Here is a 22,592-nt window from a genome sequence, read left to right on the forward strand (position 1 = left end):
GACAGGAAGTGGCAGATTACAGTAATCCATATAGTTGTTGTCTGTCAGTATTTTTTCATTAGCATTTACTGCAATACACAAGGCTTAGGTATGCCCTAATTGTGGAATTTCTTTTTAATGTTTCACATATATGGGAATTGATCCTTTTGATTCTTTAATTCATTCAATTAATATTTACTTCATTGACTGCTTTATCGAGAGCTAGACTTATACAAGGCACTAAAGATACAATGGTGAACAAACGCAGTCTAGGGGGGGAGATAGTAATGAACTAATCAGTAGTAATTGTAAAATTACATCTGTGATAAGTGCAAAGATATGTGGTGCTCTGAGCTGGAGTGGAAGGGAAATCAACCTGTGCAGAAAGATTGGGAAACGCTTCCCCAGGGGAGTGATGATTAATCTGAAATCTGAAGGAGGCATAGAGTAAACTAAGACTGGGAGGAGGAAAGGGGGTTCTATTCTTTGATCCTGCTTGGGGTGTGGCAGTGTGAGGGTATCACAGTGAACTGGGGCTAGTAAGCAAGGTGGGGTGGGGGCAAGAGTGATTATGAGAGGTTAGGTGGGATATGAAAAGGTCTCAAGGCTGGGAGGAGCGGGAATTCAGGAAGGGGTGACAAAATCAGATTTGTGTTGAAAATGGTTGGCTAGATCTCTCTAGATGTAGTGGGAAAAATGCATGAGAGACGATAAGAATGGATGTCAGCTGATCCCATAAGAGGTGTTTGTAGCAGTCCAGGCTAGGGGTTTTGTAGCCTGACTAGGGTGATATAGGATGGAGGAAAAGACAGAGGACAGATTGGAGAATTGTGTCTCAGTTATCTAGGAACAGACATTGGCAGTGAGTTAGATACAGAAGGATGGGAGGCGAAGAGGAGGACTTGTATAGGGTGACTCAGGTTTCTCACTCTCTGTCTCCCCATCTATTCAAAATAGACCAAACTGGGCTGAGAGTGAGAGGAAGGACTTGAGATGCTCAAGCCCAGTTTTGTACATACTGAGACTGAGGCACCTTAGAGACATCTAAATAATCATGTCCCAAATACTTTTAACACCAGTCCTTGTGCCTGCAGTCTCAGGTATGGTTTGTGTAAGCTGTTTTTCTGTAATTGAATTTGTGTTTTGTCAAATACTTATATATTCCTAATTAACTTAGCAAAAAAACAGCTATATCTTTAGTTTGGGTGGCTTAAAACTTGTACTTATCAGGTGAAGGTACTGCTCCTTAAATACTTCCCCAAAAAACAATTTAACTTAAGAAAATGAGTAAATTTCAGGGGCTGGCCCGGTGGCGCAGCGGTTAAGTTTGCACGTTCCACTTATCGGCGGCTCAGGGTTCGCTGGTTCAGAGCCGGGTGCAGACATGGCACTGCTTGGCATGCCATGCTGTGGTAGGCGTCCCATGCATAAAGTAGAGGAAGATGGATACGGATGCTAGCTCAGGGCCAGGCTCCCTCAGCAAAAAATAGGAGGACTGGCAGTAGTTAGCCAAGGGCTAATCCTCCTCAAAATAAATGAATAAATAAATATAAATAAAAAAAGAAATAAAAAAAAGAAAATGAGTAAATTTCATTATTAAGAAACATGGATTGCAGATGACAGATATAATGCAACCTGACCAGAGCTCTCAAAACTATGAAACTTTGGCATGTTATTTAGGAGGCAAACCACATATTCCCTTAAATTAGGATGTGGCTGTATTCTGATGAGCAGAAGTTACCTTAAATTCATGCTTCTCTTTCCCTTAGTATTTCTCCTCTATGTATCTTTTGTAGAAAAATAACAAAATCACAACACAGCTCTCTGGCATTTTTACTTCTGTAGGTTTTGCTTCTTTTCCTTAAGTAAAGGCAACTATTCCAAGTAGAATGAATTCTGTCATTGTGAACTCTCTTAAATGAGCAGTCACTTGCCTGTGGATATGGTGGGGTCAGGAAGACTTAATCATTTCTCCTTCTTTTATCCTGAATAGTTACAAGAAGCTTCATTTTTTCTGAGTCTTAGTGCCTGTGTGCATCTGCCTGCCCTGAATTTAAGCCCCATAGTTGGTGTTTCATTCCCCTGTGTCTGGAGGTGTATCAGTGAACTATCTCGGCTCTTTTATCATGAACAATGGTAGACAAATCCAGACATAAGAATGAATGATAATTTAGCTGGACAAATATCTGTGGGAAATCTCAAGTAATCAAAAACCACTGTGCAAAACAAAATTAATATGTTTGTTGAGATTAACCCAGTAATATTTAACTGCACTTAAGCAATTCTGCAGATATTGCAAAATATTCTACTTTGCAGAAGGAAAAATAAAGTGTAGGAATGAGAAATATTTCGGTTGCAAATGGAAGGATAAAATAAAATCACTATTTATCCAAAGGTTGAAAGAAAAGAGAAAAAATAGTCTTTTATGTTCTAGAGGAAAGTTTGAGTTTTTGGTGGAGATCAAATTTGAATTTTTGTGAAGACTTCCTGTTAAGTGTCATGTTTGAATTTCCTTGATATCTGCAAATGTAGTGAAATTTACATTTCTTTATAATGTATGCAAATGTATCCAGCTTTTAAACTATTATTAGTAATGTAATAAATAAAAGCAACACCTTAAGCCTGAAAATGGTGTGATCAATAAGAGAAGAAAAGACTATAGAATTGAGATGATAACATGGAAGATGGAGTTTCTCTTTTTTTGGTGAGAAAGATTGTCCCTGAGCTAACATCTGTGCCAATCTTTGTCTATTTTGTATGTGGGACTCTGCCACAGCATGGCTTGATGAGCAGTGTGTAGGTTTGAGCCTGGGATCCAAACTAGCAAACCCCGGGCCACAGAAGTGGGGTGTGCAAACTTAACCACCTACGTCACTGGGTCAACCCAAAGATGGATTTTCTACTTTTAACAAAATGCCAATGACTGCCAGGGTTCCCATCCCTGGAGATCATGGTTTGATTATTTATGGACAGAGTCTGGGAGTCAGTATTTTTAAAGCTTCCAGGTGATTCTGATGTGTAGTCTAGTTTGAGAATCCCGTGTTTCAGAGATAGTTATACTGTCTATAAACGATGTATAAGATGAATCACATATGCTGTGTATGGCTCTCAGTCTGTTGCTAAAGCTTCCTGGATACACTGGGGCTGTACAGATTCTTCTGATGAAAGCAGATTTGACAAAAAGTTTTTTTTTAAGTTTTGCTAATATATTAACCTTAAAAAAGAAACCTATGACACTGGTATTAGCGTCATCCCTGTTTTAGAGATAATAGGCAAGGAATAGAGGATTGAGATAAGGCAAAGAGCCTGTCTAATTTCCAGTCACCCACCTCGAAGATTAGGATTCGAACCCAATCTCCCCATTGCTGATGATCAGGCCTGCAGCCTTTCCTGTGAGTTTGTGCTGGCTGCTCCTTGCCAGTGTGTCTTGAAACATTATCCTTGTCTCACAATGACAGCACTCTTCTAGAGAAAAAGAAAGAAAAATCAAGAGAAAATAGAAGATTGGGAGGATTGTTGATACTACGACATATGCAGGGTATAACAGTGTTTCACATTTTCAAAGCAATTTTCCTTTGTAATTGTCAAGGAAGAGAGGGCGACTGCAATTTTCTTCTATGAAGCCAAAGGATAGTCTTCACAGAAGGAAAGCACATTTACCAGAAATTTGAAGAAGAGCTGGATTTGGAGGCCTCTTCCATGTGGGTTTTATTATTCAACATCTAAACTCATCAACCTAAATAGGAGGCACACAAAATACCTGATATTCCCTCACTTGGACTAAAGTCCGGACAGGAATTGGACTTGACTATCAGAAGAATTCAGCTGCCCTCTGGCTTGTGATTTGAATCGTATCCATTAAACTCCACCTCAACCCCTTATTCTTATAAAAAGTTTCAACAATTGAGACTAATCAGTTCATTTAAAACCTTAAAAACACATTTAAAACCTTAAAAAATGCTGCTTATGCATTATATTATCATGAATTGTTGTATCATAGCACCCAGCATGAGACCGTGCCCACGCTGGCACTTCATAAAGGGTACTTGATGGTTTGATGCCTTTGTATGATTAAAAAACTTAGCACAAATAGTTGGCTTTCATTACCTTGAATTTAGGGGGATATAGGATTTTGCAAATACAAGGCATAGCTCCTTACTCTCTTTAAGTGTTTTAAAACTTCATAGAACATGATTTATTTTCTCTTTTAACCTTTTTTAAACCATGTAGAATCTGAAGACAGGCTAAAATTACAGTCATGTTCAATTCCAAGTGGAATAAGCAATAAGAATACTCATAAAATCACAATTGCTAGAACTTATTGAGAACATAGTATGCCTTAGTACGTGATTCATCTAGTTACATGGATTCCCTTAAAGACCTTGACCACTCAAGAGGTCAGTACAACTATCATTTCCACATTTGCATGAGGAAACCAAGCGTAGAGGGACTTGGGCAGAGTCACCCATCTAGTCAAAATGGCAGGGCTGGAACTCAAACTCAAAGTTAATCTGAACCTGGGACCCCCAAAGGGCCTGAATTTATAGGAGTTAAGCATTAAACACACCAGCCCAGGAAATTTCCAGTCTTCTCTCTAAGGTTACATAACTGCCTGTGGCTTCTATAGGTTATTTGGAAACAATGTGAAAACACATGGTTTCTTGTGTCTATTCTTTGGTTAATTAGAGGTTTCGGTGGTTGCTATCTGCTTACACAGAAGGCGGTGATATACAATTACAAGGATGGTTTGAAATAACTCCAGGTTTTTCCTACCCGCTGACGGTGCAGAATCCAAATCCTTCATGTACGTGATGGAGCCATTCCTTCACTCTACTTTATAATTTCTCCTAAAATGCACACAAATAAACTATTAGCTCATTCAAAATGGCTTGGGATAGAAATAGCAACTGATGTTTCAATCTTACAACCAAGCCAGACAACTATCTGTGTAAAAGGCCATACTGCCTTATTACTGTCTTATTTTGATTGTATCAGCAAGTGGGAAGCAATACATTAAACAAGACCTGTGAATTAGTGTTTATTTGTACACACGCTTTCTAGCTGAAAGTGGTAATGTTGTGATTATTAGAAATGATACTGTCCTTAAGTAAGTGATAATAATGCCTAAAATATTTTGAATGCTCACTAAGTACTGAGCACTGGTTTACACACTCCACACGCATTGCCTCACAACCACCCCACAGGAAGGGACATTTTTGACTCCATTTTGCATGCGAGGGGATCTAACTTGCCCAGCGAGACACAGCTAGTGGTTCACAGAGCTATCCAGGCAGTTTTACCTCAGAGCTCACTCTGAGCCTCTAAATGATCTTGGCAAGAAATTCTGTTATTATTGGAAGTTAGAGAGAATGACTACATTATGAGCAATATAATGTAATTGTTTTAGGATGAAACAGTCCTGGGTTCTATTTCTTGTGCCTTCATTTATCAATCAATGTCCTTGAGCATTACCTCATTTGTTAACTGAAGATAATAGTAATACCTTACCTCATAGGGTGGTGTGAGGTTTAGTAAACTAATCTGTATAAAGCACTTTAGCATAGTGTTTGGAAAATTATAAGTATTCAATTACTATTACTATTATGTAATTTATCTGACTTCTGGTTCCATGAGTTGATTCAGGCTCTGAAAATATGTAACAAATGTAGTAGGCAGGTTTGACTGTTTTCTTAACTCTTGACTTAGCGATTTTACATTATTCAACAATTTAGTACAATTTGGCATTTGTACAGCTCCCTTTCCACAAGGATAATTGATCTCACCAATTATCAGCCAAACTTGTGAGCTGGCACAGAATTAGAAACCCCACAAGTTTCAAATGAAGAAGCAGGTATGCCAGTGAAAAGTCTTGCCCTAGGACACATTTGAATTTAAGAAGGGCTGAGGATTATTAGCACCGAGGTGAGTTACCTAACCAGGGAAACTATTTATCTTTTCTGAACGTTCTTGACAACCTGAGGACTCAAGGAAGCAAAGATTCACTGACTCCGGGAAGAAAGAAATCTGAGAAAGAAAATATGGCTGGTCTTAGAGACTGACACAGACCCCTGTTCAGTGCTGGATATGTTCCAACCACATTAAAGTTCTCTACACTAGGCTTACTCAATTGTCGTGGCAAACCCTGCCTTGGATGAGGCATCAAGTAAACTGCACTCAGTGGAGAGGACAAAAACAGCAAGATCACTGTAACTGGTTGTGTATCATTAAACCAAAGGCTCTAAGAAAAACAAAGTTTTTCTTGGTTTGCATGATGACCTACCAGGTAAAATTTTAGAAGAGGGTATTTTTTCATTGACCTATTTTTTTGCCAAGTACGTTATAGTATGTAAACTGACAGCTACATTTACATAAAAATAAATCCATATATGTATTTTTGTGGTACAGAGGTCTCATTGCAAGCTGTTTCGTTGGATTGCTAAAAGTATTCATCACATTGGGTCTGGCCTCCCTCCCATCTCCTATCTCTATCCTCCTCCTACACACACTAAAAACACTTGCTTGTATCACTTCATTGGGAACCCCAAAACAAACTAAATGAAAATGATTTCAGTTTCATGAGATAACTGAGATAAATGAACTGGGAGAAATTTAAAAATGTAATTCAAAGATATATGTAAACACATATATATATTCTTTGATTTATTTTGGAGGAAGCTAGATAGTAGGATGTCATCAAGTATATAAACTACATAGTTTGATTTCATCTAAAAAGAAGAAAAAAAAGACTAATAGCCATTTGCAGTAAGACGGTCACTGAGGATAGGACCTGGGGGCAGTCAGCGAACCCCATGTTTTGATGGGATTTCAAGCCACAGTTTCTAGTTCAGCCCTAAACTTCTTGATTGTTAAGGTAGAGTGTTCTTTCCAAAGGGCATGGAATAAATGAACTCTTGGTAAAGATGTTTTAGTAAAATTATAATTTGAAATGCTTTGGACTGGATGTTTATGCCCCTAGAATATTCATATGTTGAAGCCCTAAGGCCCAATGTGATAGTGTTTGGAGGAGGGGCCTTAGGGAGATAATTAGGATTAGATTAAGTCATGCAGGTGGGGCCCTCATTATGGGATTAATGCCCTTACAAAAAGAGTAAGAGACAGGAAGTCTCTCTGTCTCTCTCCAGTGTGTGTGAGGACATCATGCGAAGACAGCCACCTGCAAACTAAAAAGAGAGCATCACCAGACACCACAGCTGCCAGCTCCTTGATCTTGGACTTCTCAGCCTCCAGAACTGTGAGAAATCAATACTTGTTGTCTAAGTTGCCTGGTCTATGGTATTTTCTTATAGCAGCTTGAACAGACTAAGACAGGAAGAAAGGTCAGTTTTAGGCAACATAATAACAAAGGTAAATTTCTTTGCTTTACCTTGGTTATTAACATTCCGTATTAACCAACTAGTACCTTGGTTATACTATTATCTTTGCTGGGTGCCCATCTAGCTCTGTCAGGACAGCTTCTTTCTTTTGATAGTCTCTTTGCCTTCTGATTTTCCCTAGTTCTTGTCAAAGGGTTAACTGTAGCTCTATTCTGTTCACTTTTAGTTCTTTCATTTCACTGAGAATTCCTGAGTCTCTAGGGAGCTGAAGATGAGGACCTGCATTTTAAAGTAACCTATGTATGATCATTAAATATGTGTAGTTTGCATAAGATTTGATGTTGAGACTCAAAAATCTCCGTTTCACTTAACCATTTATTTATATAGTGTTCGTTAGGAAACATTTTGGTTAATATCACATTGTTATCCTTCACGGTAAACGAAACAAGATTATGAAAAAATCCCCTGCCTTTTCTAAACCTGAAATCTGGTGAAGAGCTGAGATGAGGTCCAATTCTGTAGACATGTACACACATGCACACACAGTACCACACACAAACATCCTAATGCTAAAAAGCACGCCAAGTTGTAAATTGCTACTTGAGTTCAGGAAAGAGAGAGATTAATATACGTTTTTGTGGTTATTGTTTTTAAACGTTCTGAATTACATTCTGAAGTTCAAACAGAAGACATCTATTGAGTGAATCTAAACTTTAGACAAGGGATTGGCAAACTTTTCATATAAAGGAGCGAATATAAATAGTTCAGGCTTTGCAATCCAAGAAACAAAAATCAAGGATAGTATGTAGGTACTTTATAACAAGAGAGAAAACCAATTTTCACAATTTTTGTTGGCCAAATTAAAATATAATAATAATAAGAGAACAACTTTCTGTAATGCAGGTCAATTATTGAGAAAAATTGAATTCTTTTATGAAGAGGTAACATCTTGTGAAATTGGAGTTCAAATTGGTGTTGCTTATCATCAAACTGATTGCAAACATTCATCTTTAACCATTCTCAGCTTACAGGCCCTACATCAACAACCTAGAGAAGAATGACAGAGCAGTGAAACAAAGTTAGTCTACTAAGGGAGATGATATTTCTACAGAAAATCAATGATGACCTTGGGAAAAAAAACCAGAAAAAGAAAATGGAAAAAAGAGTGGAAAGCAGACACAGAGAGAACATGTAATGTGGCAGCACCAACAAATGATTTCGTATAAGAAAGTCAAGAACTAAATTGCACCAGGTCACAGATTAAAACACAATTTCTGAATCTTGCCTTCTAGAATAATTCTTTTACTTTTAGAATATATATATATGTTATCACATCCAAATCTTTCCCTTTTATCCAGGATTAAAAAGACTTTTAAACTAAACAACATGATAAAGTTCCTGAAAGTGAATCTTGCAGAATCAAGCTAGAAATAGAATGTCACCTGAGTTTAATATTTGGAGACTGAGTCAATTATGAGGATGTATTACTGTTTCTGAACTTCACGTAGAAGCTTGTGTATAAAGATCAGAATATGCCACCCTAAAGTACGCCACTTTGTCATAAAGATTAGTTTGAGCTAAAGGCAAAGAAAACAAAACAGAAGAGCTCTCCTTCCTCCCCCATCTGCCTAAAAGCAGGGCATAAATTCCCCTTGTAAAGATGTCATTTCCCTCCTCTCAACTGTACCAGAAAGAGGACAACCTTTATCACTGGAGATGAAGACGGTACCAAGATGAGTGTGCATAAAAAAACTTTACCGAATAACCCTTATCTACCATTAGTTTCCCCCATATATTTACCTGCCCACAATTTACTGCCCCTAGGAGCCCCAAATCCTTTTTCCTTTGTGTGGTCACTTCTCCACAATCGATTACCCTTTGTTAAAATGGTATATAAGCCCTAAAATCTGATTGCCTCTTTGGGCTTTCATATATTTTCTGTGGACCCCCTGAGCACAAAACATTAAAACTAAAATTTTTATTTCTTTTCTCCTGTTAATCTGTCTTCTGTCAGTTTAATTTGCAGTCTTCAATCAAAGAACTCAAGAGAGTAGAGGAAAAGTTTTTCCTGCCCTACCTACATATACTTATAAGTAATACACAAGATATAGCAGAATCAAAGACAATATCTACAAAAAATGTCTTTCACTATTGCAATGTGAGAGCTGAGGGCAAGGAGCAATTGCTGCAAGATGAAGGCCACAAAACACATTGATTTTATGAAATATTGAAACTTCTAGTCTCTTGGTTGTCTGCACTTTCCTTTTCTTGCTTTATTTTTCATCTACTCTTTTTTGTTAATCTGAGTAAGGAAAAACTTTTTGTCTCCCAAGACTAAAATTTTAAGTAGATTCTTTAAAGTCCCATTAAGATAGTATGATTCCCAAATATACACATATCATACTTTTCATTTCTTTATATATGTTATAATGTAGTGAATAAGAATTGGATCTTTTTCCAAGTAAAGTTGGTTGTGAATCTTGGGTACATCACTAGCCTGTTGGGTGTCCTTTAACAAGTTTTTTAATCTCTTTCTGATTTAAAAAGAAAAGAAATCTAATGTAAGGTCTTAACTCCTAGGATTATTGTAATTAAATACGATAATGTGTGCAATATATAATAAAATCAAATTTATCAGGCAGTTTCAAAGATGAGAAGAATATGACCTTTCATCTTCTAAAATGCAGTATGATTTAATATAAATTATAATATTTTAAAATAGACAAACTCAAGAATCAAATATTAAAAATTAGAGTCATTGTGATAGAGGACTACAGCAGTCATTTGCCCAAGAATATCCCAAGTATTAATTTGCTTTTCCATTAAATTGGCTACATAAGATGTGCTGGCAAATCCAAGAGCCTCTGCTTCAACCAGGTTATTCCTTCCTGAAGGGAAAATTGATGATCTCAGGAAGCATATACTAAGTACTATTAAAAGGAAAAGTCACAAAGTGAAATTTACTAATTCTACTATATAATTAATTACACAATATAACAATATAATTATGAGAAAGAAGAACAAAGCTGGAAGCATCACACTTCCTGATTCCAAACTATATTACAAAGCTATAGTAATTAAAATTATGTGTGTATTTGGCAGAAACCTTACAGGCTAGAAGGGAGTGGCGTGATATATTTAAAGTGCCAAAAGGAGAAAATGTACAGTCAAAAATACTCTACTCAGCAAGGTTATCATTCAGAATGGAAGGAGAAATAAAGAGTTTCCCAGACAAGCAAAAACTAAAAAAAGTTTATCACCTAGAAACCAGACTTAGAAGAAATGCTACAGGGACTTATTTAAGTTGGAAAGAGACGACCACAAATAGGAATAAAAAAATTATCAACAAAAAAGCAATAAAATCACTGGTAAAGGTAAATATAGAGTAAAGGTAGCAGATCAAGCACCTATGAAGCTAATACGAAGGTTCAAAAGACAAAAGTACTAAAATTATCTATTTCCATGATAAGAAGGTAATGGATACACACACAGAAAAATAGTGGTTATATATGATATCAAAAACATAAAATGTGGGAGGAGGGGAGTGAAAAAGAGGAGCTTTTAGCAAGAGGTCAAACTAAAGAGACCATCAACTTAATACAGATTGCTATACACGTAGGTGATTATGTATGAACCTCATGGTAATCACAAACCAGAAACCTATAATGAATACACAAATAATTAAGAGAAAGGAACCTAAACATAATACTAAAGAAAGCCATCAAACCACAAGGGAAGAGAGCAAGAGAAGAAGAAAGGAACAGAGAAGAACTTCTAAAACATCCATAAAAAAGTAACAAAATGCAGTAAGTATGTTCTTATCAATAGCTACTTTAAATGTCAATTGACTAAATGCTCCAATCAAAAGACATAGGGTGACTGACTGGATGAAAAACAAGACACATGAATATGCTGCATAGAAGAGACACACTTCAAACTCAAAGACGCTCACAAACCGAATGTGAAGGGATGGAAAAGATACTCCATACAAATGTCAATATAAAGAAAGCTGAGTAGACAGGGTATTTGAAAAGATGTTGCTAAGACCAATGTTAAAGAGTGTACTGCCTGTACTTTCTTCTAGGATTTTTATGGTTTCAGTTCTTACATTCAAATCTTTAATCCATTTAGAGATAATTTTTGTGTATGGTGCAAGATAATGATCTCCTTTCATTCTTTTGCGTGTGGCTGTCCAGTTTTCCCAACACCATTTATTGAAGAGACTTTCCTTTCTCCATTGTATGTTCTTGCCTCCTTTGTCAGAGATCAACTGTCCATAGATGTGTGGTTTTATTTCTGGGCTTTCAATTCTGATCTGTGGATCTGTTTGGCAGATGACATGACTTTATACATAGAAAACCCTAGAGAATTCACCAAAAAACTTTTAGAAATAATAAGTGAATATGGTAACATTGCAGGGTACAAAATCAACATACAAAAATCAGTTGTGTTTCTATACACTAACAACGAAGTAGCAGAAAGAGGAATTAAGAATACAATCCCATTTACAATTGCAAGAAAAAGAATAAAATACCTAGGAATAAACTTAAACAAAGAGGTGAAAGATCTGTACACTGAAAATTATAAAACATTGTTGAAAGAAATCGAAGAAGACACAAAGAAGTGGAAAGTTATTCTGTGCTCTTGGATTGGAAGAATTAACACAGTTAACATGTCCATACTGCCTAAACCAATCTACAGATTCAATGCAATGCCTATCAAAGTTCAGACATCTTTCACAGAAATAGAACAAAGAATGCTAAAATTTATATGGAACAACAAAGGAACATGAAAAGCCAAAATAATCCTGAGAAAAAAACAAAGCTGGAGAAATCACAGTCCCTGATTTCAAAGTATACTACAGAGCTATAGTAAGCAAAACAGCATGGTACTGGCACAAAAACGGACACATGGATCAATGGAACAGAATGGAGAACCTAGAAATAAACCCACAGACCTACAGACAGCTAATTTTCAACAAAGGAGTCAAGACTACACAATGGAGAAAGGAAAGTCTCTTCAATAAATGGTGTTGGGAAAACTGGATAGCCACATGCAAAAGAATGAAAGTAGACCATTAACTTATGCCACACAAAAAATCAACTCAAAATGGATTATAGACTTGAATGTAAGACCTGAAACAACGAAACTTCTAGAAGAAAATTTAGGCAGTATGCTCTTTGACATTGGTCTTAGTCACATATTTTCAAGTACTGTGTCTGACTGACTGGGCAAGGGAAACAATAGAAAAAATAAGCAAATGGGACTACATCAAACTAAAAAGCTTCTGCACAGCAAAGGAAACCATAAAGAAAATGAAAAGACAATCTAACAATTAGGAGAACATATTTGCAAACCATATATCTGATAAAGGGTTAATATCCAAAACCCATAAAGACCTCATACATCTCAACAACAAAAAAACTAACAACCCAATTAAAAAATGGGCAAAAGATCTGAACAGACATTTCTCCACAGAAGATATACAGATGGCTGACAGGGACATGAAAAGATGTTCAACATCACTAACTATCAGGGAAATGCAAATCAAAATCACGATGAGGTGTCACGCCCATCTGAAAGGCTATAATTAACAAGCGAGGATATAATAAGTGTTGGAGAAGAGGTAGAGAAAAGGGAACACTCCTATACTGCTGGTGGGAGTGCAAACTATTGCAGCCACTATGGAAAACAGTATGGAGATTCTTCAAAAAATTAAGACTAGGACTAACATACAATCCAGCTATTCCACTGCTGGGTATTTATCCAAAGAACATGAAAACAAGAATGCATAAAGATATATGCACCCCTCTGTTCATCACGGCATTATTCACAATAGCCAAGACTTGGAAACAACCTGGGTGCCCATCAAGGGATGAATGGCTAAAGAAGATGTGGTATATATACTCAATGGAATACTACTCAGCCATAAGAAATGATGAAATCTGGCTATTTGTGACAACACCAATGGACCTTGAGGGTATTATGCTAAGTGAAATAAGTCAGCGGGAGAAAGTCAAATTCTGTATGATCTCACTCATAAATAGAAGATAAAAAGAACCACAAACAATCACACAGAGGCAGAGATTGGATTAGTGGTTACCAGAGGGGAAGGGGGGAAGGAGGATGGTGGAAAGGGTGATGAGGCACATGTGTGTGCTGACGATTCTAATTAGTCTTTGGGTGGTGAATAGGATGTAATCTATACAGACATCAAAATATAATGATGTACACCTGAAAGTTATATAATATAAACCAATGTTACCACAAGAAAAAAAAGAGAAAATATGATATTTATATACAGTGAAATGTTATTCAGCCATAAAAAAGAAGGAAATTCTACCATTTGCAACAACACAGATGGAACTTGAGGGCATTAGGCTAAGCAAAATAAATCAGAGACAGAAACATAAAAACCGTATGATCTCACCTGTGTGTGGAATCTAAAAATACTGAACTCATAGAAGCAGAAAACTGATTGATGTTTGCCAAAGGTGGGGGTGGGGGGTGAGGAAAATCGGTATGGGGGTCAAAAGGTACAACCTTCCAGTTATAAGAGAAGTAACTCCTGGGGATGTAATGTACAGCATGGTGACGATAGTTAAAAGTACTGTATTTATATTTGAAAGTTGCTAAGAGAGTAAATCTTAAAAGTTCTCATTCACACACAAAATTTGTAACTATGTCAGGTGATATGTATTATCTACCTTATTGTGGTAATCATTTGCCTATACGTATAATAAATCATTCCATTGTATACTTATAACTACTACAGTATATGTCAATTTATCTCAACAAAACTGGAAAAAAAACCCCCAATATAATTAGTTGAAGAAGGGGGAACAGTACTCATTCTTAACAAACTAGCATTCTAATTATGTACTCATAATTATGTACTCATTCATTCATGCACTCATTCTTAACAAACTACCATTCTAATTTATTATGTGGGTGCTGATTTAAAAGGGAGGTATTGGGAAAGAGGTAAATATAAGAAAATCCACAGTAAATTTGAGTATGCAGTTCTGGTTTCCATTTTCATCTCACAACTAGGATTGATCTTGCATAATTTGTGTTGCTAAATGTTTACCTTATAAGTTAGGATAATACTGATTATTATTCACTGTTACTTTATAACATCTCTAGAAGTTGTGTTGACTAGGGAGATGGTGGTAAAAATCAGAGATATTATATAAATTCTAAGTATTAACATTATAAAATATAGGATTTTCTTTTCTCCTTTCTTTTAACCAGCCATTTTCTCACTGAAAAACAAAATTCTTAACTTGCTAACTACCAAGCACCTTTCAAATCATTTAGCAGTTCTAATTACTTACTATTTCTTTGTTGTTTTTTCTTATTTCAATAAAACAAAGTTCTATTTCCTCCAGGCACTGTTAAAATTTTGCCCAGTTACTCAGACATTTTCCCTGCAAATCATGAATTCACTTAGGTGGAGTGATTATTTTTATTTACTTATTTTTTTTGGTGAGAAAGATTGGCCCTGACCTAACATCTGTTGCCAATCTTCCTTTTTTTGCTTGAGGAACATTCACCCTGAGATAATATCTGTTCTAATCTGCCTCTATTTTGTATGTGGGGTGCAGCCACAGCATGGTTTGATGAGCAATGTGTAGGTCTGTGCCTGGGATCTGAAGCCGTGAACTCCCGGCTGCAGAAGCAGAGCACTCAAACTTGACGACTATGCCACCAGGCTGGCCCCTGGAGTGATCTTTTTATGAGCTCTAGTAAATCTAGAAAGATATGCTTGTCCTCAATGTGTATCAGTGTTGGCAAGGGTTGGTAAACCCTTCAGGAGAAAAATGACTCTAACGTTTAACGTGTTACCACAAATGTAGATCCACAAGATGGGTGTATGCACGGAGGGTGCGCCTGGTTGTGGTGAGGGGGGCAGTGATCAAGAAGTACACTTTTTCAGACCACAAATCTCTCTCCAGATTTGGATCAAAGGATTTTTTGAGGCAGAACTGCCTGTAATTTTAGTTTCAAATAGATATATTTTTCTCTGTGTTTCCTGATTCCCTAGTGATGATTTGAGTTACTTAAAGATCCCGTGGCGGTGCAATCAAGAGGGAAGTTTTCACCGTCCTTAATAACAAGACTTTACAGTGCTGGCTATTAGGGAATTTTTACCCTGTGCCTTTGCTCACCCTGTCTCTCCGTCCAGAATGCTTCGTCTCACTTCTCCCTTGACATCGCTTATATAGAACAAGCAGAAGGCTAATCTGGCAGAATTCTAGAAAGCCTTCTCACACTTCTCCTTCTACCTCCAGTCCCCTCTCTGTTTCTGTCCCTCATGCCGACCTTCTCAATTTCTGCAGGTATCTGTGTAATTGCACAATGACTGCTTCATATGAGTCCCCAGAATCAGAAAATTCCTTATTTAACAAATAAGGAATTTCCTTATTTAACAAATGGTTAAGTGCCTCCTGTGGGTAAGTAGTCAGCAGAACTTGGGTATTCCAACAATATTATGTGTTTCCACACCAACAAAAGGCTACTGTCTACTCTCACTGGGACCAGCACTCTGGGTTGTCACATTCAGTGGTTGGGATTAACTGATTGTGTGAGGGCATCAAACATTTTTGCCCCATCACCTCCTGCTTTCGTGCTTACAAGATGGTTTGTTGAAGTTGGAGAAGTGTCTTGGAATCGGTCTTCACCCATCATGCACGAGTTAGTGACCCATGCAAAATATCAAAACAGAATCGTTTGATGCGTCACCCTGGGGACCTAATCGACTGATTCAACTAGCACAGATATTTCCACATATGAATCTCTCCATCAATCTGAGGCACTAAGCCTCATTTAGACAGATCTCTTTCCTATTCTCTTTTTCCTCTGCCTATTCTCATAAATATATTTACGTGAAAACAGGGTTGACATCCCTTGGGATCTTGGCTTTGCCTTTCACAGAATTTCTCCCTTGTGAAGCAGTAATGCTCTCATAGTGAGTTGATGTGATGGCAAGGACATTGTCTAAAACAATTGAAATTCTACAAATATGGAAATGGTAATTAAGGCAATACTCTGGAGAATTTGATATGTTAGATTAATAAATAGTAAAGTCATTTTATTATAACTAAAAATTCGTTGCCTATTTTTTCTCCCTTGTGCTATTTAGACTAAGGTAGGAGCAGTAAAAGTGTAACAATACAATACTAACAGATCAAGGAATTTATGAGTGCAAAAAATGCTTAAGCAGGATTTAAAAAATTCCATATACTTTTTTGCACTTCAGAGACTGAGCTTAGCAAAATAATTGTGGTATGAGTTACATGCTGTTATCACAATTTTACTCTGTTCTTTCCAAGAGGAAAAATGGGGACTACTAAAAGTCGACTCCAGTGACTAATGAGCACGCTCCTGCAGAATTACCACACTTATGCACATTTTATTAGGGGCACTTATTCCCCAACTATTGTAATGTGAAAGGTAGAAATTTCCCAGAAAGAAAACAGAAAAAGAAATGATGTTTTATTTTACTTATCCCACTGGAACAGAGAGCAATTTAAATGTAGGAATGTAAAGCATTGCTTCAGAGCCAGTTATCAGTAATTGCTCCTGTCTTTAAGTAATGGACTATTTAAAGTGCAACAGTCATGTGCTTACCGGTCTAATTTGTATGGCAAGATATTATAAATACATTAGTTTCCTAGACTAGGAAGTTCACAATCCACATGCCTTGAGATTCTATTGGAGAGAGAGAGGATGTGGTGACAATCTCCGGGAGGTGAGGGTGCTGTTACCTCCCACGGTTGCTCTAAGGGATTGAGATTCAAGGCAGTCATTACGTAAAAGAGGGTAGGGACCATGTTTGCTAATAGTCTAGCAGAAACCTACAGAGACCATCTGTCTACAACCTCAATCACAAGTCCAGGCGCAGGAGTAGACAAGACCCTGAGCAATCAGTCTGAAAACTCTAGAATTCACTTTGACATAGGGATTCCTGAAATCCTTTGGTGGGGTAGGGGAAACATCTCTTAGATATCCCCAATATGGACACAGCCAGAGGATGGTTAGCAGGTGGGCTGACTTTAGATGCCGCTGAAAACGCACGTACTGCAAACGTATCTTTTGTTTTTTCTTTAAGTTGTATTAAGGAAAAAGTAATAATTCAATAAAGAACCAAGCTAATTAAGGAAAATGGAAATGATTGCTTCACTGTTAGTGGTTCTTTTAGTTTGTAAGGCATAGACACAGCTTCAGTTACCTTAGGGATCAGATTTTATGATTAAAAAACCACAAGGAATAGAGGAAACACATCCATCTGAAGCTGGGGAGACGTGGACGCTGTTCATGCCGCTCTAGTCACTCTACCATCAGTAACTTCGCAGTTCAGCATTTTCTGGTTTCAAATTTCTGCTGCCTCTGCTTCCCTTCTGTTCTGTCTTTTTTCAACTTTACATCTCTCTACCACTTGGCTTCTGATTTGTCATTAGTGCTGTTGCCCCACGGCCTCTGCTGGCTCCCTCTCAGCTGTCCTACTCTCTTCAATCTTCCTGGCATGTGCCATGGTCAGACTCCCCCGGAGAAGCTTTGACTGGGTGGGTCAGTCCCATCCCAGGACAGAACATTCCATTCTGCAGTTTCCCTCCAAAGACGCTCATTGGTCAGTTGAGTGTCCAATAATTCCTGATGCCATCGCCCATCAGTTTGGGCTGAGATGGCAGCGTGACATAGTACAAAGCACATTTACCTTAATGTAAAGAGCCCTTTGCATCGCGATTCACTTTACCTAGAGATCTTTTTCCAAGATATCCTCATGGCTTCCTCCCTCTCCTCCTTCAGGCCTTTGCTGAAATATCCTTTCCTCAGTAAGATCTTTCCTGCCTGCCATCTTTAGAATTTAACTGTCTACCTTTCTAACACTTCCCCAAGCGCAGGCAATTCCTATCCCTCTTTCCTTCTTCTAGTTCTGTATTTTCTTTCTAAATGTCTATTAACATCAGAAAAAATATCATCTTCTCATTTCCTTTTATGTTGTCTATCTCCCTCTACTAGAATGTAAGTTCCACAAGTACAGAGATTTCACTTTTCTTTCCATTACTGGGAACCCAGAGCCTAGGACAGTGCCTGCCACATGGTAGCCACCCAATAAATACTTATTGACTGAATGTATCCAGATTGAAGAGGTTCTGCAGCAAAAATTGAAGATGGAACTAACATGGGAAAAGAAAGAACCCAAGTCCTCATATGTTGTAGCAAATTTAGAGATTGACAAGTCCAAATATGAGCAGGAGGAAGAGGAGCCAAGGAAGAAGATCTCTGGAGAACAAAATTCAATGCATATCTGATTGAATATCATATTGGCAGGGGAAGAATGAGTCTACAATAAAGATAGTGCAAAAAAAAAAGAAAGAAAATAGAAAAGAATTAGAAACTTTTGGAAAAATTGCAAAAGAAAGGGGACAGAATCAAAACATATTAGCGCTTCTGCAAAGAACAATCATTATATAGCTTGTGGAGGAAAGACTGTAAGAGAGCCCACAAGTATTCTTGCATCTTGGTACTCATGGTCTTGGGTAATCCTGTCCATGTGAAGTGAGACATACTTTTAACCAATAAAAAATGACAAAAATAACAATGTGCCATTTCCATGATTACGTTACATAAAATTGCAATGTCTGTGATGCTAACTGACTCTCCTTTCCTGGCTTGGATGAAGTAAGCTGCCATGACGCGAGCTGCTCTATGGAAAGGGCATTATGGAACTAAGGGCAGTCTTTGGCCAACCTCTAGCAAGAAACTGAGACTTTCAGTCCTACAACCTGCAAGGAATTGAATTCTACCAAAACCATGTGAGCTTGGAAACTGATTCTTCTCCGTCTGAGTCTTGAGAGAAGACTTCAGCCCTGGCCAATGCCTTGATTGCAGCCATGTGACAGACTCTGGAGCAGAGAACCCAGGTCATCTGTGCCCAGACTCCTGACCCCCAGAAACTGTGAGATAACAATGTGTGTTATTTTAAGCCACTAAGTTTGTGGTAATTATGAATCAATAGATAACTAATCCATAGCCATAATAATATAAACATTTTTCATTGATTTCTGTCTTCAAGAATCAGCCTATAGACAAAAAAAAAAGGAATGGATGTTGATATATAACAATATTTAAATCTTCTCAAACTTGACATTGTAAAAGTAAGAAATTGGGATGTGAACGTAGATGTGGGAAAGAGAGGAGAAAAGGTAGGTAAGAGTGTTCATAGCTTCATCTTATTATGGGAGAAGTCCTTATACAACAAGGAATAAGGGTGTAAGTATATTACTTTAATCTACAGAGGGAACAAATGGTGAAATAAAACTATTACTATAACTGTATTGGCTAAATGAAAGAGAAAACGTGGGATACTTTGAGTGAATCAAATTCCCATCTATCGTGGGAAGCAGTCTACATGATAAGTAAAGCAATATATTAGAAACACATTATTTAGAGATCTGGAGGTAGTTAACAGTAGAAACAATAAAAGAGCTGAAAGTGGTTGCCTCTTGCTGTGAGAGCGTGAAGCAACGGAATGTTGATTTTCATTTTCTTTCTGAATCATTTAATTAAAAAACTTGTGTATGTTTTACTTTGAAAAGATATTATAATAAAAATAAATACATAGTATATGAGTGACATTCTTTAATAAACTAGAAATAATGAGTATTTTATTATTAATTTCTAAATATCAACTCTGGCTCACTAAAAACTTCAGGATTTTCCACTTATTTCTAAAATTTTGTTTTGCTTTATTGTTCAATGTTTCCGAGGATATAGGTAATACATGTCCATCTTAAATAATTTAAATAAATATAAAAACACTGTAGCTAATAGAGTATCTGAAATTCTGCCACCCTGGGATAACTACCATTGGCATTTTGATGAATACTTTTTTGCTTCTCTTTCACACTTAAAACACACACACTCATGCCCCTCCCTCACATAATCTTAACATTTGAAAAAGAGTATCATAAAATTGCTTTTAATAGTGGAAAGGATACTCCTTCACGTTCCATATTTCCATCTCTGCTTGCATTTTTATTTAACCTTGTTGAGAAAAGTAGGCATAGACATACATAGACATGTTGTGTCTCTCTATTAAATGTTTCATGTCTTCTTGATTTTGTAACTAAGATAACACATGCAGATAATTGATATGAATTTCTCTTATGGGTAAGAAAACTTAACTAAAGAAGTGAATTAAAATAAATGTATGACTATATAGAAGTATGTATCTATATATAATTCCATGTAAAGAGAATTGTGGTTAAGAGGAATTATTCAATATATCTATGTGAATTACTACACAGGCCAACTCACATATACAGCATCTGGCAATCTCAACCATCTGAAAGATAGCAAACAATTAGGAAGGAAACAATTAGGATTCCTCATCTATCCCAATAAATGTCATAAAATCCATGCACTTTATTCAGAGTCCGTTAAGTTGTACTTTATCTGCATTTATTTTAGTCACAATTCTAATAAACTTGGTTATCTGATTTGAAGCAGATTAAAAGCAAAATCTTAGGGGTGGTCATGACAGGATACTATAACCAGCAGATGCAACATGTCAACCAGTATAGGAAGTGACTCTAATTAATATTAAAGTTTATACTCCTAAATAACTTTTAAAAATATGAGAGCCCCTTAAAAATAGCTGGTGTTCAAATGATGATCCTGAGTCATCAAAGAAAGGTTAAATTATTTTCAGTTTCCTTTGTTTAATAAAAATGATGCAGTGTCTAAAAAGATTTCAGAAAGATTTTAGTCCAAAGGACTAACATTTTAACAAAAGTTCTCATTGCTTTAACGTGTAACTATCTATAAAATAAAATTACTACCATCAGCACCACCACCACCAACCATCATCATCAACATCACTATTTCTACTACTTATTAAACTTCTATTTGCAAGGCACGGTGGAGTTACTTCACTTGTTCACTTAATCCAACAACAACCCTAGGAAGATATTATTATATTCATTTGCAGGTAAGGAAAATAAGTTTAAAAACAGGAGAGTACCAAGCCAGCCCTGATTGTCTAGTGATTAAAGTTCAGCACTCTCACTGCTTCAGCAGCCAAGATTTGTTTCCTGGTCGTGGAACCACGCTACCCATGTGTCAGTTGCTATGCTGTGGTGGTGGCTCACATAGAAGAAGTAGAAGAACTTACAACTATGATATACAATCATGCACTGGGGGTTTGAGGAGAAGGATAAAAAAGGGAAGATTGGCAACAGATGTTAGCTCAGGGTGCATCTTTACCTGCAAAAAAAGAAACATCTTCTAGGAGCTACCATGGGCCAGAAATGAAGGCAGTTCTTTCTTTGGAACTTAAAAAAAGAGAAGAGAACTAAGAAAAAAAGGACAGGAAAAGAAAGAAAGAGACTTGCCCAAGTTCTCACTATTTTAGGTGCTATAGTAAGTTTGAATGTCTGTTTACCTTCTAAGCCTATGTTCGCTCTTCTCACTCTTTACTGAGTAGTTTCTCTCACACCTATAGGTTCAATGAACATCTCTATTCAGACAACTTATAAATTGATATTTCCATCAAAGACTGCTCCTCTAAACTCTAGATTCATATATCTAATGCCTATTGAAATCTTCTCTTGACTGTCTCTTTAAGGCATGCCAAACTCAATGTATCCCAAACTGAACTAACCATCTTCTATTAGCCATTATCTTCCAGAGTCACTTCCCTCAGTGATTGGCTTCACCATGCTTCTTGTTACAACACATTCTCTCCATCTCTACCACCACCTCCCACAGCTCAAGCTACCATAACCAGTTCCTTGCTCAATTACAATCACTTCTTAATTAGTATACCTTTTACTACTCTAGATGCTCTTTAATTTAGTCTCAATATTTTATCAGAGTGACCTTTGTTTTTTTTTTACAGCATATTTAATCATGTCACATTTCTGAATAAACAGAGCTTTTTATGCTCTGAGGATAAAGACAAAACTAGTCCTCAGAGCCTACAGGGCCCTGCGTGGTGTTGGCCTGTCCACTTCTCTAGTGTCGTCTCACGCCACACTCTCAGTCTTCCTTCTCCAGGCATGTAGGCCTTCTTTCTGTACTTTTTCTTTATTTTGCTCTCTCTCACCATGGGATATATTTTTCCTTCACTGTAGAAAGAATTTCTCTTCTTTATCTATTTAATTCTTCTCCTTCTTCAATTTCAACACAATACCCCTTTCTTCATGGTAGCCTTCCTTGATCTTCTTATAGAAATTCATAATACCACACACGCCTCCTCTGTTTCACTTG

This window comes from Equus quagga, chromosome 4 (assembly GCF_021613505.1).
Source record: "Equus quagga isolate Etosha38 chromosome 4, UCLA_HA_Equagga_1.0, whole genome shotgun sequence".
Taxonomy (NCBI): Eukaryota; Metazoa; Chordata; class Mammalia; order Perissodactyla; family Equidae; genus Equus; species Equus quagga.